General features: G+C 38.9%; 1 protein-coding gene across 18 annotated transcripts in view; it reads left to right on the forward strand.

Moving 5' to 3' along the window:
• Positions 1-17,337, forward strand: part of ROBO2 (roundabout guidance receptor 2) — a 1,246,783-nt gene that overhangs the window by 343,818 nt on the left and 885,628 nt on the right. The window lies entirely within an intron of this gene.

A 17,337-nucleotide genomic window follows, 5' to 3' on the forward strand; every position in this document is an offset into this window, starting at 1 on the left:
CTCCAGTCCTCTGAAGATGCTGGCCACAGAGACTGGCGAAACGTCAGGAAGAACAACCTTCAGAACACGGCCAAAGAACCCGAAAAACCCACAACAACCATCAGATCCTGGCCATGAAAGCCTTTGAGAATATTTTCTGAAACTCTCAGCAAAATGCTTGTCCTCGCCACACTAAATAATTTAGCATTATCAACAACATCTACCATCTCAATACCCAGCTGTAACTTCCATTTATTTGCCAACATGTTTAAAAGCAACAACCCGAATACTGATCACTGGAGAGACCTCATTGTTCAATTTATTACTAGATTTCAGCCACTGGCTACCAGACCATTTCTGTTCCTTTCAAAGCACTGTAAGAGCTTAATGAAACAGGACTTCTGCAGAAGCTTCATTTATGTTTTCTAGCAAGACTTGTTCTTCTGTTTGTTTGATAACTTTAGCTGTAATCATGCTTTGCACAAATTTATCTGCTACTGATCTTTAGCTAATTGATGCTTTATTTCCCATATCTCTTTTTAAAAAAATCATATTTTATTGGTCTTTTTCTAATACTCTCATACATGGGCTGAAATTGAGCTGTCAAAGCTTCTCATAGAGCTTGGGAAACTTAACTTTCTTTGTCCACAACTTTCATAATACCCCAGAAAGTATATTGACAATGATGGCTGGGAACTGAAATCTAAAAAAGTAAAGTTCTAGCTTTTTGATATCTTCATGCTAAAAATGTGAAAGTCCAAAGCAACTTTCACAGCAGTTAAGAATGGTGAGGGTGGAGCTAATGTATGTGAGCATATTAATCCCACACACTTCAATTTTAAACAGCTGAAGAAGTCTCACGTTATTTATATAATATAGTCCAGGTATCTATTTTTATATGTAGGCGAAACTATGAGACAGTAACCAGAATTTTCTGTATAAGAGCTGGGTGGGGAGTGGCTTAAAACAACCAACATCCCAGTAGCAGTTCTGTTTTCCCAGACAGACTGTTGTGCCTGAAATTACCACCTCTTTCTTTCATGCTAACAGAACCCTGGTTATAAAAAAATTACAAAGTGGCACAATGATATATATTATCTGACTATTGCACTGAAAACTGTGTTCCAGAGGACATGGGGAACCACCATTTCCCTTAGGCGTGTACATATTCAGTGTGATTTAAGTAACATACAGGATTGCACAGCTCAGAGCCCTTTGAATTGTACTTAATGGTTAGCCCTGGTGTCCTGTGAGGATCTAAATAATGGGGCATTCATTTGATATTCATTGTGGTGCCACTGATCATAATGGCCTCATTCATTATTAATGGCATCGTAGCTGGGTGTTGAAAGACCTGTTGTAGGGTAAACAAAGAAAGGGTATTTGCAAAGGCAATATTTAAATCTCCATCAGGAGGAGGGGAAACAAACACACACACACACACACACACAGAGAGAGAGAGAGAGAGAGAGAGAGACTCTTATCCACTCTGCTCTGCTTTGGTATCAGAGTGTTGTCTGCCAAATAAAGACCATGCATTCCACAAGACTTAACCTGCCACAACAATGCTGTAGTGCCTCAGTCTTTCAGGACATCTTTGCAGATATATATACGTATATATTTAAAATTCTCATTACGATCAGTGATACCATTTTGCTCCCTATGAATACCCTGAGATAACATAAAGGAGGGAATATGAAAGTGTGCAAGACTAAATTTTTACCCAAGGAGATTTCTCTGAATTGTATAAAGAAATATTTCTCTGTGGGATGTAAAAAGAAATAGAAAAATAGATGATAATCCATTTCAATGGATATTTAAATAGTTTTATCTTTTATCATTGTTGAATGAATGTGCCAAAACAGTACTGTATTGGAAATATTTCTCTTAAACTTCAATTTAGCAGACAGATTAAAATGTAAAAACTCTCAGTGCAATCAATGGAGTTTATTCTCAAAGCAGTGTACATAGCAGCTTTCCCAACCTAGTTTTCTCCTCATGTAATTCTATATATCTGGAAAAAACTTATTGGGGCTTAAATGACAACTACCTAGGCCTGCAGTAGGAAATGGAAAATCTGTCATTTCTACTTTCTTCCACTTTCAATTTTTTTAAACAAACTCCACACTAAATATAATGTTAGCAAATTTCTGTAAATTATTCAAAAATCAGCTCAAATGAAATTCTCATCCCTCTGTACCTATTCAGTATGTGCAACATAGCATGAATCGGGTGTTTAAGAGGAGAAGCCATGGAGAGAAAAAAAAGAGGTGGTAAATCTCAACTCTAAAATAGTTGAATGGCAAGGAGTCAACTCTAGACTTTAAACAGAGAAGAACTCCAAATCCTTGGGACTTGAGGGATAAATCTGTTCATTTCAGTTTTTGCCACATTTGATTTGTTTTTCAAATCACAAGTTCTTTTCAGGATGATTAAGATGAAATGTCTAAGCTTCAGTAAATTCTTATAACAAACACATAGAGATTAAATTCTTGCCACACTTTTCCAGCCTGCAGCTGATCCTCTGACCTGAGAAGGGAACATTTCAGGTACCAAGTGCAGACTGCCCAGGCATTCTTGTTGCTATTCTATTTGCTTTATATTTTATCAATTAATTGTGCTTTTTGGATGCAACACAATTTCATCACTTAGAATAGGGCTATAGTCAGATCCTGCAATTCAGTTTGAAGACTTCAGAAAGTATCCTAGTTCATTCCAGAGTGTTTTTTTCCTTATCCTATTCAATTGGTGCCCCAGTTTTGAATCAGTGTGTAAAGTCAGTGCAATACAAAACTAAAGCAGCTGGCACTTTCTGTGTTGGCACTGTTATACTTGAAATTTGGAGGCCTGGGGAATCCTAAAGAAATGAGTAAAGCTTACAAATTTCAGACAGCTAATTTCATTTGTCTGTTTTTTTCTTTTCTAAAAAAACCCCCACAAATCAACAAATCAAACTCTTCCTCCTGGGAGGTAAGTAAATATGAAGCTCAAAAGATTACATTCACACCCCTCTGGTAAAAACGAATAGATCTGTTTCAACAGAGTTAATATAATAAATAATCATGTGCCATCAAATCAATTCTGACTTATGGTGACCCTTTTCAGGATTTTCTAGGTAGAGAATATTCAGAAGTGGTTCACCATTCCCTTCTTCTGAGGGTGCCCTGGGACTGGGTGGCTTGCCCAAGACCACACAGGAGACATAATGGGGAATTGAACTTCCAGTCTCCGACTCTGCAGCCAGATACGTAAACTACTGAGCTACTCAGAGTTAACATACCAGAACCAACTTAGTCTAAAAATGTATTACTAAGTTGCACTTGTTAAATTTACCTCTACCAGGGACAAAAAATGGACTGCCACTTACTAGCATCCCTAGTAAGTCTATTTAGGATTGCAGTTTTAACTTGTCTTGTATTTTTTTTTACTAGAAAACAAAGATCATCCAACCAGAGCTCAATGTAAAAGAGGCATACTGCAAATCAAATTATTCTGATAGTAGGAACTAGTTTTGATCAGCAGAACAGAACTGACTTCGCCATTTTTTCTCCCATGAAAAGTCCTGAAGGCTACCTCAAGTTTTCTTTGTCTCAGTTTAAGGTTGTAATCCTAAATACACTCACTATACAATGTCCTACTGAGCACAGTAGGATATAGTTCTGGTTTTTAATTAACATGCACAGCATTACACTGTGTACCAACTGTTGCTGTCCAAATACTTTCCAGATTAAATTGTGATGCATTAAAGAGCAATTAAGGGTTAAGGGTTTGGCAGCCTTTCCTGTTTACAAGAAGGCTGCCAAACTATGGCAAGGCTTTTGTTAACTTTGAAATGAACTCATTAACAGTCTTCAAACAGTTCAGTTTAATGTTGCCAAATTATTTTTTACAATGCCATGTAAACTCTACTTTTTTTAAAAAAAAATGGTGGGGGCTTTGATGATATGCTCTTTAGATGATGAACTCCATCTTGATTGATTGATTGATTGATTGCCATTCTAACCTCCCATGGGGGCATTTGATGTTTGTTGCTTGATTCCTTGCTTATTAAATACCAACCAGAATACTGTTAATATTCTGTGAAACTCTTAATGTGGAACAATAGATTGTCCTGGAGTCATTCTCAGAATGACCCACTGAAATCTCTGGTTTGAGAATCAGTCATGTTTAAACCAAGGACTATTGTGTCTTCTTGAAATATGACTGTCTGTGGTCAGGATTTAAATCCTTACTTTTTTCGTCCTTGTAGGCAAAGATGAGGAACTACCAAATTATTCTTTTTCTTCCATTAGATATTCTGTTGCCCTCTTCCCTAGAAGAGAATGAGGAAGATTTTTGAAAAAGTAACAAAGCCTGTGTAAAATAATGCTTTAATACATCCATACAACAAGAAACACATGATGATGGCTCTAGCTTTGTTGCATGGATAAAAGAACTAAAAGCATTGGTGGAGATGTTTGCCTTTCTTTTAACAATCAGCAATTGTTTTGTGCTTGCTGTGTTCATGTGTGTGCATGTGCTAGTGTTGCAAAGGCAATTGGTAAAAATTATAGAGACCTTAAACAGAACATGAAAAATATCCTTGTCTCACTCTTGCCTAGAGGCAAGGAATCTTGCACTGCTTGAAAACTCCTTGTCAAGTTGTCTAGTCAAATTGAGATAACCTAAATTAACGAGAATGAACAATTTCACAACCGTTTATTCTTTATATTCCTAATCTGAGTCCAACCAACTGATTTTTTTAAGCAAAACTGTTTACACATATTCAGGTAGCATATTATAGAAAAAGAAATCATGCTGTATTAATCACATTCTGGTATGGTGGTACTTCAACCATTCTTCAATAGTTCTGACTGGTTCATGAATGTGGGATATTGTGCTTCTTTATTCATGATCCAAAAATCCAGGAAATGGCCCAATACTGCTACACAATATCATGCTTGTGTTGCTAACAGGAAAAAAAAGATGGAAAGCTTTACATAGCAAAGGGCAACCTGAATGCTGACAACACCAGTGGCAGAACTCAAGAATGATGGTCTATCGGATACTTTCTGGTGCTCACTATCATTCACAAAGTGACACCAAAGAAGGGAAAATACCAAAAGCTGACTCTTTTTTCATCAGTTAACCACTTGTTACCCAAATACAAAGCACTTGTTTTTAACAAGTGTGAATGGTATAGAAGCATAACATACCATATTCATAAATAATATGTTTTGGGGAGATCTGAATGTCCTGGACTTTTTAAATAGAAATTTAAGTATACATACTGTGGCATTCGCCCTTGTGCCCCTTGCTTGACCGTCAAGACTCAGAGCACACGAAGGCAAACAATCCCCTCTTTTACACTGCTGCCACCAGGTGATCACTAAATCACCATTACTTCAGAAAGATGAAGATTAAGGTCCACACTTCAAAGTCTTTTAAATATAACTTTTGTCTATTGATTGCATAAATTGATAGTGATTTGTGAGTATCTTCTATAGGTAAATTTATTATTAACAATAATCTTCTATTTGATAATACACCCCTAACTCTAATCACCCCTCAGATTTCCCCAAACTCCACATTCTATCTCCTTCTCCCTCCTTTTACTCTACCCCAGCTCTCCTCTGACTGACTGTCTCTCAGGCTCTGCCTCTTATCACATCTTTCTTGGCTCCGCCTCTCAGCAACATGAATATGCATGAACAATTACCATAACAAACATGAAACATTGACATAATAAAGGGAACGCATTACACACAAATTCCAACAGAGGGATTCTACTTCCCTCATACAGAATCACCCAGAGCTAGAGGATCCCAGAAGATGAGCACATGCTCTGTAGTGTGGTTGCTCAGAAAGTATAGAACCAAGGGCTGCTGGTCCGTGGCTGTAGGCCCTCTGTGCCAAAATATTTTGAAGGGCTGTATTGGACTTGATGAAACAGTGAAGCAAAGATATGTGTAAGTGTAACACGTACAATGGAGAAACATACACACCCCTTATCCTCTCAGATAAACTAATGATGTCATGCCTACTCCACAGAATGCATAGAAAGCTCTTTTTCCAGTTTCCAGAAACATTCCAGAAAAGCAATGTTGGACCAAAAGTTCTATGAACATGTTGTGTGCCTTTTGAAATTAAAAAAAAGGAGAGGGCTTGCAGTTAGCAAAGATAGTCACTAGAAACCAAGGTGAAAATTATCCATACTGTGTTAAAGAAAGACAGTGAAGAGAGGCATCAAGGGCAACAATCAACTAATTTGAAATGTGGTACTGGAGGAGAGAGAATATTGCTAGGAAAGAGGGGCAGTAGAAAGAGAGAACAACCTAACATGCAATGTTGGTTTGCAAACTCAGAGCACAGCTGTTAACGTTAGGACATTTTGGGGACCATTAACTCATACAGTCGCCACACATTGGAAGTGACATGATGGAACATAACCTCTTCGGAGGTTTTCTTTAACTACCAAACAGTTAGTGATGAAATATCTGGAATGGTTGAGACTATGATAGGATATAGACACCAAAACTCTGCTAACATCAATTAAGATCATCCCCAGCCACAAATCAAAAGCAACAGTAATTTCAAAGCTTAAATCAGTGAGCTGCTGAATATGTGTTCTCCATTCTTTTTCTGAATATGTTTTAAAAATATTTTAAAATATATAACATACAGTAATACCTTGGCTTACAAATGCCTTAGTTGACATAATTTTCTGTTTATGGAGGAAAATCCATTGAAAATAATGCCTTGGTTTATGTTTTTTTCTGCAGTGCGAAGGAAGTTTCCCCATGATGCATTGTGCCTGGAGGTTTATAGCACTACCCCCGTTCGTATGGGAATCCGCATTTCAGTTCATTAATTTTTCTCATTATGTAACATCCTGTAGAACACATTAAATTTGTAAACCAAGGTACTACTGTATATTTTGCAACCTGACATAGAAACCCTTTTCCAGCATCAAAGCCTGTTTGACCAGGAAGTAGTTAAACGTTTCTTCCTCACAGTTAGCTGATTGGGCCCTGACTGAAAGGTTCAAAGATTCAGATTGTCCCAGACCAAAAACTGATTTCGCCTTGTAGAGGAGTGTCATGTACCTGCTATCAAAAATCTTGACAGAATATCTACCGAACACACTCAGGGCTGGGACAAAGACAAATGCCCAGTGTGTTTGTAATGCAGAAATAGTTTGAATATGCCTTGCAAGATTGTATGCTAATTCCCTGGAAATACATGGCAAAATGTCCCCCTTTCTGAAGGACTGTCACTCCCTTACTTTCTTTAAAGCAAGCTTTTTTTCACTCTTTGAAGAAAATTTATCTTTTGACTCTGTTTCTGGGACCTTTAATTGTCCTAAACTTTCCAAATATCTCCTTTCCTCACCCACTAAGCAGCAACAATGTATCTACTTTGGAAAGTTCTCCCTGGGTAACCTGTTCCACACATGTTCAGTGTGATAATACAGCGGGCCCTCGACTTACGGAATTAATCCATATTGGAACAGTGGCCGCAGGTCAAAAATTCCGTAGGTTGAGGGTCCATTTCCCACAGAATGCATTGAAAACCATCTAATGTGTTCCAGCCCCCCCCCCAAAATCCCAGGCTTCCAAAGCTGCACCCGCTGCCCTCTGCCTCCCATCCCCTTGGGGACAGGAGGCAGAGGGCACTGGGGAGAGGAGAAAGAGAACAGCAGGTGCAGCTTTGGAAGCCCGGGAAGCCAAAAGCCACTCTGCGCCCGCTGCCAGCTTTTGGCTTTCGGGGCTTAGAAAGCCACAGGAGACAAGAGGGCAGTGGGTGCAGCTTTCTAAGCCCTGAAAGCCGGCAGCGGGCACAGAGTGGCTTTCAGCTTGCAAGCTGAAAGCTTCAAAAGCTGTACCCACTACCCTCTGTCTCTTGTACCCAGTGCCCTCTGCCTCCTGTCCACAAGAAGCAGAGGGCACCGGGGACAGGAGACAAGAGAGCAGTGGGGGCTGCTTTGAATTTTCCAAACTTTCCCCCTGCATTTCATAGATCAAAGCTCTGGCCACAAGTCGAAGTAAAATTTTGCGGCCAGAGCGTTTTGTACCTTGAAATTTCCATAAGTAGGGACCTTCGTAAGTCGAGGGTCCACTGTAAATCATTGTTTTTCTCTTCTGAAAGAACTTATTTGAGAATCAATATTTCAGCACCTGAACCCGGATTCTTTTAAATAAATAAATAAATAAATAAATAAATAAATAAATAAATAAATAAATAAATAAATAAATAAATAAATAAATAAATAAAAGGTTTGGGGCCAACCATTCATTTTCAAATTAAGCAAGATTTGTCTTTTCAATTAATATTGGCTATTTTAAATCTGGGGTCATTTAGATATCCCAATTTCTTTTTGGGGGGAACAGTTGTATATTTTTTTAAAAATCATAACTCAGAAACCCATTGTACAAACTTTGGCATAGAAGAGGAGCAGAATATCTGTTCCAACTGTGTCTAATTTCAAAATTAATTTTTTTTGTTTGGATTGCCCCCATTTCTAGGGTTGTAGAATGTTGATTTGCTCTGCTGTACAGTAACATATAACTACTGTACAGTTTTTATATTCCTATTATAGAAACAATTGTTGTGCATACCTGTATTGGTTCCTGGAAACTTTTGTCTCTTTCCCTGTTTCCATCAGACACTTCCAAAATGAACATGGGAAATAGAATATGCCAATATGATTTCTTCTTGGATATGCTGTGTGAAAGCATCTGAATAATTCATGTTGTCTCAACAATTCAGCAAATGAAAAAGAAAATTTCCTTGGGTCAAATTTGCTAGTTACTCAGTGCTTCTATTTTTGCTTCCACCTGTTTCATGGGGATTAATTTACTGGCTTCAGTCATCTGAATTGTTTTACAGAAAACATTTCTATTTATGGATGATAGAAACTAATCTGAATATAATATGTGAAGTGAATGTGATGAAGTGAAGGAGAACAAAAAGGAAAAACGAGGAAAGCAAAAGAAATAGGATAACAGGAACGCGAATAAGCCCTCAACAGGGAATCAGTTAAGATGTCTGGTAAAATGTGGGAATATAAACATAAATGAAGCACCAGAAGGAGCAAAGGGAAAGGTCTTTCCAAGTGATTACTTTAGACCCATAGAAGGAGATATTCTGACTGTCCCTTGGCATCCTTCTGGAAAGAAGTTGGGGCAGAGAAAGAGTTGGAGGTTTGCAGGAGGAGGGAGCCATTATGCAGACCACCTCTAACTTCATTCTGATCCACTGTTGGAGTGCGGTTCCTAGAAGACTACTCCTAGGAAAATACAGCTCTGAAATGAATAACAGTTTCTCCTTCTGTTTAGGCCATACCTGTCACCAGAGACCTGATCCTGGGGCTCTGAAATACCTTTTAGGTATCAGTTGTGGTTGTGGTTTGTTCATAGATTACTTCTTTGAAGGCAGCACAGCCTTCACAACTTTTCCTACTTTTCCTACCTTTACAGAAGGTAATTTCTCGGAGGAAAATTTGCCAGTTTTTCTTTCTCCTGCATTCGGATTTGTAGAACCCTAGGATTTTTCTGGCTGTGAATTTGTGGTTAGCAAGTACTGCATAAAGGAATTGAAACAGGATTTTCACCCTTCTACACTAGGCCAGTTCAATTGGTACAGATGTTCCCAGCATTGTAAATACCACACTCCACTCACACACTGCAAAGCAAAGCAAAAAACATGGCAAGCACAGGACAGCTTGATAGATTAAAAAAACACAAACGACCCATACAGTGCTTCTGATTTTTATAAGTCATATAACAGGGCAGCAACTATTGTAGTACAGTGCAATTTTATACAATTTGTGAAAAACATTATGAAAAAGGTGAGAACATTTGCTGGAAATATCTAACTATCTCAGAGGAAAGGATTTTGTGTGTGTCTGAGGCATGGATCTTGTTCTCACACATGGCATGAGACTAGCAAAGGTTTATGTCCCTACTGAATATATAGGGATTCAAGCCCAGACTTTTAAGAGTTTAGCACTCAAAATCCTGAAGCTGGAGAGATGAGTCTGACAGTTTTGGTTTTTCCACTTTTTTTGTAAAACTTTTCACATTCTTTCCATTCTCAACATAGAAAAAAATTATGGAAAATGACTTGCTTGATGTATAAAATTATAGATTTTATGAAGATAATTGGGAAACTCAAATCTTGGATTATCTAATGAAACTAAATGTTTGGAGACTCAAGACAGATAGTGGAAGTGTATTTCCATGTGGTCCATAGTTCAACTTTGGAATTTTCTAGCACAAACATTTATTTATTTATTTATTTATTTATTTATTTATTTATTTATTTATTTATTTATTTATTTATTTATTTATTTATTCATTCATTCATACATTCATTCATTCATTCATTCATTCATTCATTCATTTATACCCCACCCATCTAGACCAAAGTCTACTCTGGGAGACTAACAATAATAGATAAAATAAAAGCAATATAATAAAATTTAAAACAAAACAGTAATAATATATATTCGCGAAGGATTTCGCGGCCAGGATCTAATGGTTGTTGTGGGTTTTTCAGGCTCTTTGGCCATGTTTTGAACGTTGTTCTTCCTAACGTTTCGCCAGTCTCTGCAGCCGGCATCTTCAGAGGACAGCAAGTGCTGTCCTCTGAAGATGGCGGCTAAAGAGACTGGTGAAATGTTAGGAAGAACAACCTTCAGAACCCAGCCAAAGAGCCTGAAAAACCCACAACAACCAGTAATAATATAGTTCCAGATTGGGAAAAAATGCAGTGATAGCAGTCAATCTGGATGATTTTAATTTGTCTAAGACCTGGTCAGTTTCATGAATAGCCTCTCATTGTGATGACATGTATTATCTCTAAGAATCAGAAATGTTAGAGACTGCCAGGTAGCATGAGGAGAGTGTTGTTGATCTTAGGTTCCAGTTGCAGGATTTTTGTAGGTATATGGTTGGTCATTGTGGGAAAAGAATATTGACTACATAAACTTCTGATCTGATGCAACAAGAGTTAGGTTCTTACACCTTGAATATTTATAATGTGAGATTTCGGGGAGCACAATATGAACAATGTACATCTTTTATGTCTGAACACTACTCAGAAGCATTGAAAGTTTGAGCAAACTAAGTGGGCATTTTCTTACTGGAACATTCATTTTTTTAAAAAAAAATATTTCTTCAGTGTCACTGCATGGACACTGATCTGCATAATAATGATTGTGGCAGAATGCCCATGTCCCACCTGTCCATCATGTGGAGCTCTAGAGCTGGAGCTTATGAGAGGACAGGAGGGCAGAGTCAAGGGGACAGTTAGAGGCAGTTGGGAGATGGAGAGGGAATGAGAGGGGAGGTTCTGAGAGTTTTTATGAGAGAGAAGGGAAAGTTGATATGGTATAGTTGGTTTATGGATTAGAAACAACAAGTTAACCAGCCCTGCAAATGTATCTTTATAAGTAGTAACTGAGATTTGAGAAGAGTACTATACTTTTTTTATGTACAAGGTATAAATTGCAGGAGCAGATAAGCTTAAACTAAGTTTACAGCTCCATGGAGAAATAAATTCAATAGTTCCTCCCTCTCAATCCCTTTTCCTTCTGTGTCATGCCTTTTTCTTTATAAGCCTGAGGGCAGGGAATATCTTATTAATGATTTTTGTGAGCTGCTCTGGCAGCCTTTTTTTTTCCTGCTAGAGAACAGGACAAGAATCATTCAAATCAACAAACAAACAAATAAATAACAACTAGATGTCTTAACTAATGTGCAGAGCTACCCAAAGCAGAAGCCTTATGTCTTGTTATGTTCTATCCCTGCAGTGTTTTGCAAATAATTGCAAAATGCACCAGTAGACTGCAAATTTCTCATTTCTCTTCCACTTCATTGCCTGATAGTTGTGGAGATAAGGAAATGGAAAATGGGATGGATATGTCACATGTTGTGCCATCCTCAATGGAACACAGCAAAGGAAAGAAACACAGAGGTTTTGATATCGAAACTTGTCACCTGTCACTAATCCCAATTTCCTGGTTGGTGGAAGGGGCACATTTGCACCCAGGGGAGGTTTGCTGTAGGGAGGTGAGCTAATTGTCTCCTGTGGCAGGTACAGTTCAGGATTTTCTTCACAGATTTTGCTTTTTGTTGCTACATGCTATTGTGGTTAACCCAAAATATTGTTTAGTAAGAAAGATAAATTACCAATTACCTGTGGGAATCCTTACAAATTACCTCATCTAGAGATGTGTGGCTACAGGAAGTTGGCATGGGACCATAGGTGCATTAAACTCACCTGTCATAAGCCCTGTATGGTAATGAAAAACTAATAAGCTGGGATGTGGAGTGAAACTCAGTGTCATTACTTACTCCAGGGAAAGCTTTTTCTTTCCTTTCTTTCCTTCCTCCCTTCAAGTTCCATAGGTCACACAATTTACATAGCTTTACAAATGCTACTTTGATCTACCTCACTCAAATGCATCACAATGGCACAACCATCACATACACAGGCAATCTATTGATTGGATTAAGATTTGTAGTCACCTTTAAAAAGGAAGAATAAATCCTTCAGTTCTCCTACCTCTTGAAATTGAAGTGAGGCAAATAGCAATCTCTCTCACTATTTTCAGACATACTATTTTCAAAAACTGTCCACTGACCACATGTGCAGAGGAATTCCTTTCATGATTGGGGTTTCCAGGAGAGCTTGGGCTTTATTTGAGCTGTCAATCTCCTCCTGCACTGGGTTTCTTGGTTCTGTTACATTATTACTTTGGTTTTCCCAGGGAGCTTTTTAAAACAGCTTCCTTAGCTTCCAAAGCACTGAAGGAATATCCCATTTCAGTTCAAGCACTGCTTCAGGTTCCCCTGCTTAAAATGAAAAAATACTTGAATTACTTTGGAATCCTAATAGATTCCAAACTCAAAGAACATGCTTAAGGAATAATTATGTGCCATAAAGTCAGTTATGCTATAGGGTCATCTCTTCCAGGATTTCCTAGGTATAGAGTACTCAGAAGTCATTTACAGTTCCCTTCTTCTGTGGGCATTCTGGGGCTATAGAGCTTGTCCAAGGCAATACAGCTTGACTCTTCTCTCGGGAGGAACAGTGGGGAATCAGTCTCCTAACCATACCTAACTCACTAAGCCAGTCAGCCAGCCCAAAAGGACATGCCCAACTATTACTAAACAAGAATGCTTACAGGCTTATCTCTAAATTTAAAATCCCATCCTGCCTGGGTAACCCACCTGATCTCAATGAGATCATTTTACATGGTGGTGCCACAACACAGAAGGCCCTCTTGTGCCCTACGGCTAATGAACATCTCTTAAGTCATGGTAATAAGCATACCTCCTCTCTTGCAAGCATACAGACCAAGCTAGTGATGAAAAATCATAAGAAAGGCCTAGGTGAGACATGAACCATGACTTAGTATTATCTGTTTGACAAGAAAAAGAACAAACAGGACATTCAGTACATACATTTCTCTTGACTTTGGTGGCAGAATAAGAGCATTGTTACCATTCACAGTATTACTGATGGTGTCCATTCCTATATCATTTGTAACTGCTGCTGGCACTTTGTGTTCTTTTAATCTTTGATATGATGGTGTGACAGTAGTAGACACTACTCCTGAGTGATGGAAGTTTACAGCCACCTTGAAAAGAAAATGAACACTTAACAATAGAGAACAAAATGCCACTTGACTTCAAAGCTTTGTGCTGACTGACTGTTCCCCAGGGACTATTGCTTTAAGACAGCTGTTATATTTCACTATTACTTGTGGATCATCCTCCTAATGAAGTCAGTTCAAATGTACAGTGTACTGTACTGTGAGATGCATTTTTATATGGTGAGAAAATTCAACAAGCAGATTGATTCATTATTAATCTTGAACAACATCCTTATTACTATCTAAAACGAATATATTCTTTTTCCTTGTGTGAAAGTAAAAGAGGAAATTATTTAGTCCATTCATTCAACTCACAGAAAAAGCCATGCATTGTCAAAATGGAATTTGACAAAATATTTTTTTCAGTATGAAAACTGAGTTGGAACCTTTCCTACAAAGTTTCCAGTCATGTTGAAAAAGAACTACAGTAGTTGCATGCAGTTGCAAGTGTAAACAGTGATGTAATGGTAAATTTAGAAAGATGAACAGCCTTCAGGATAATCCATGTAGCTATGCTTCCATGTAGTATCCAAAACTGATGTCAACTGTGGATAGGATAGTCATGGCCCACATGGGAAAGTTTCTTTTTTGTGTGTGATATGAAGAACACTCACAAAATGCAACCTGGTAACATCATATCTCAAGCTGAATCCTCCAGATTACAATTTTTATCCTTGGAATTGAAGTAAATAGAGTTCAATGTATTCACGAAGGCTTTCACGGCCGGGATCTAATGGTTGTTGTGGGTTTTTCGGGCTCTTTGGCCATGTTCTGAAGGTTGTTCTTCCTGACATTTCGCCAGTCTCTGTGGCCGGCATCTTCAGAGACTGGCGAAACATCAGGAAGAACAACCTTCAGAACACGGCCAAAGAGCCCGAAAAACCCACAACAACCATTAAACACAGTTCTCATGGTCAAAACATCAGGCTAGGATGAACTTTGAAGTTTCCTGTCCCCACCCCATCCCATTCCAAGCTCTTTAACTACCAGACTGATAAAGAGTTTTAAAGGACTCAAAAACCCATTTTTTCTTTTTTTGTGACATTTTGGTGTCCCAGTCTCCCTCTCTCTCTCTCTCTCTCTCTCACACACACACACACACACAAACACACATTTGCAACACATGCTATTAATGTTTTTCTTCACACATGCACACATACATCTCAAACAGCAGCACTGCATAGAACAGTGCCTAATTTATTCAGATTGCCAAAGGGCAGTGCAGTGGGATGGCAAAGAGTGGTGGCAGGTGGTGTCATAATTCAATCAGAAAGTCGTGATGCTTCAATCCTACAAATCACGGCTCCACTACAAGTTTGGGTAATGTCTGAATGCAGTGGTAGCTTATTCATTAGGGCAAATGGGGCACTGTGCCACCTTACACTGAGATTACCAGTCGGTAAGCTAACTCTTGCCAACATCCTTACCAGAGATGGAAGACCGGGTCCCAACTATGCTCACCGCCTGACTCAATGTTTGCTCACCATTCTTACTCTCTCTGCTTGTGAATACCCGTGTATGTCCTGGCTCAGTCTTCCTTTCTTCTTCTTCTTTGCTTTTTTTTGGACCTTCCACCCCACCTACTGCAGTGGGAATTAGTCACTACTTCTCAGAAGCTAAGAAAGGTGATCCTGTTCCCCATGTGTTAATTTTGATATGTATTTAGGGCTTGTATGATATGCTGATTCATTTATAAAAATGAGACTAACTCTCACATAGGAACAGGAGATAGATTTACAAGCAGAAAAGAGACAGGTGCACCTTCATTTCCTATTTGGACTTGGCACTGATTCTGACTGGCTGAGATAAAGTGGCAGGTGATAGCAGTAAAAGCATACACACCCATATGATTGTAAGCCAGCTGAAGAGCCTGCTGCACATAATATGTTTGGCAGTGTTTGTACAGACATCAAACATTTGCCTTTTGGTAAATCAAATGCGATGAAATGCCACAATAACAGGACAAGGGCTGATGCTCTTCTGTGATAGAGAGCCCATGGAAGGTTTGACTCATTCTCAGCAAAACGCTGCAAATCAACTCTTCCCCCTCCCTCCAAATTTGCCATTGTTCATACTCTCTGGGAGCAGCACATGAATTATTTAATCAGTAAGACACAACCGACTGCACCTGGGTGTGCGTCTCATTCATCCTTCACATTCCAAGTCTGCATGAATCACAAGTCATGAAAGGCTGCATTTTTTATAAAGATTTCGTTCTTGTTATAACAGGAGAAGATTCATGCCTACTGTTTTTTTGTCCTGCTGTGATCCGAATATTTAGATAGGCCCAGAAGACGTGAAACCTGGTTACTCAAAGTTCCCTCTAGCTTCCAATATGGCTCACGTTCTGAAAACTCCACCTACAGCAGTTTTACACATCTGGAAGCCGATCCCGCTAAAGTGATGGAAAAGAAAGCATTTAATCTAATCATTTGAAATGTGGCATTTACAGCTGCCAGACAAAGAAGTGCATACTGGATCAAATCAAGCCTGAACACTATGTAGAAGTGAAAATCAGTAAAATGAGCTATCATATTTCAGGCATCTCGTGAGAAGACCGGACTTTCTAGAAATGACATAATGCTGGGAGAAGTTCAAGGCAGCAGGAAAAAAGAAAGGTGATGTGAGATGGATTCAGTAAGGGAAGCTTTAGCCCTGCATTTGCAAGACCTGAGCAGGAAGGGTAACAATTAGAGATGCGGATATTCATATTCGTATACGAATATCCGTGCACAGGTGGAAATAACGAGGGTTCGGCCCCACAGGGCCAGACTGTCCACTCACGATTTCGCCACTGCCGCCGACTCTGCAGAGGCTTCCTATCATGCCGTTGTCTGCAAGCAATTACCCACTCCTAGCAGGATGCAGGATGACAAGCCTCTCTGCTAGGTCGGAGAGTGGCTAATCCATTGTGGAGAACAGCACGATAGGAAGCCTCTGCAGAGCCAGCAGCAGTGGCGAAATCATGAGTGGACAGTGACCCTCATTACTTCCACCTGTGTGGGGACAGTCATATACGAATACCCCCATCTCTAGTAACAATAGCATCTTTAGGAGATCATTATATCCCCATAAGTCCTAAACAGCTTGATGGAACATGGAAACAACAATCTAAACATTTCCATTTTGAAAAGTTGTATTGGTCTGGGTTGTACTCCTCTTTTGCTGTACGCTTTGTGCCTTCTGAAAACCCTGATCAAGAGGGCTGTGTAATATTTCAAGTGGGAATCCTTAATTTAAAATGCAAAAGTAACTAACTATTAATTGTTGGCTTTTCCTCCCTAACTTTTGACACAAGCACATGGAAAAATTGTATTGGTGCCTTGCCCTGCCCCCAGAGAATGGAACTGTAAACCAGGTCTGAATAATCTACAGCTAGAAAATCCTTGAAAAAGTCACCAAAAGTCAGAAGTGACTTAACAGCAAGTAAATATTACTGTAAATGCAAGATATTGAGGTGAACAAAATAATATACTTTGACAATATTTTCCTACTTGGAGGAGCATACATATGCTGCACACTGTGTCTAAATATGTGGTATCAGCAACTTCAGCCCACAGGCAACAGTCATAACACGCACTTCCCTTTCCTTATTGGAAAAAGAAATTTGAATTTGAGGACATTTTGTCCTATATATCAGAACCACCTTTTTGTGATGGGGACACCTGCCACGACTGCTACTTCTTTCTCCTCCTTCCTTTTTGAGTGAGGATACA

Source organism: Pogona vitticeps, chromosome 3 (genome assembly GCF_051106095.1).
Source record: "Pogona vitticeps strain Pit_001003342236 chromosome 3, PviZW2.1, whole genome shotgun sequence".
NCBI classification, from domain to species: domain Eukaryota; kingdom Metazoa; phylum Chordata; class Lepidosauria; order Squamata; family Agamidae; genus Pogona; species Pogona vitticeps.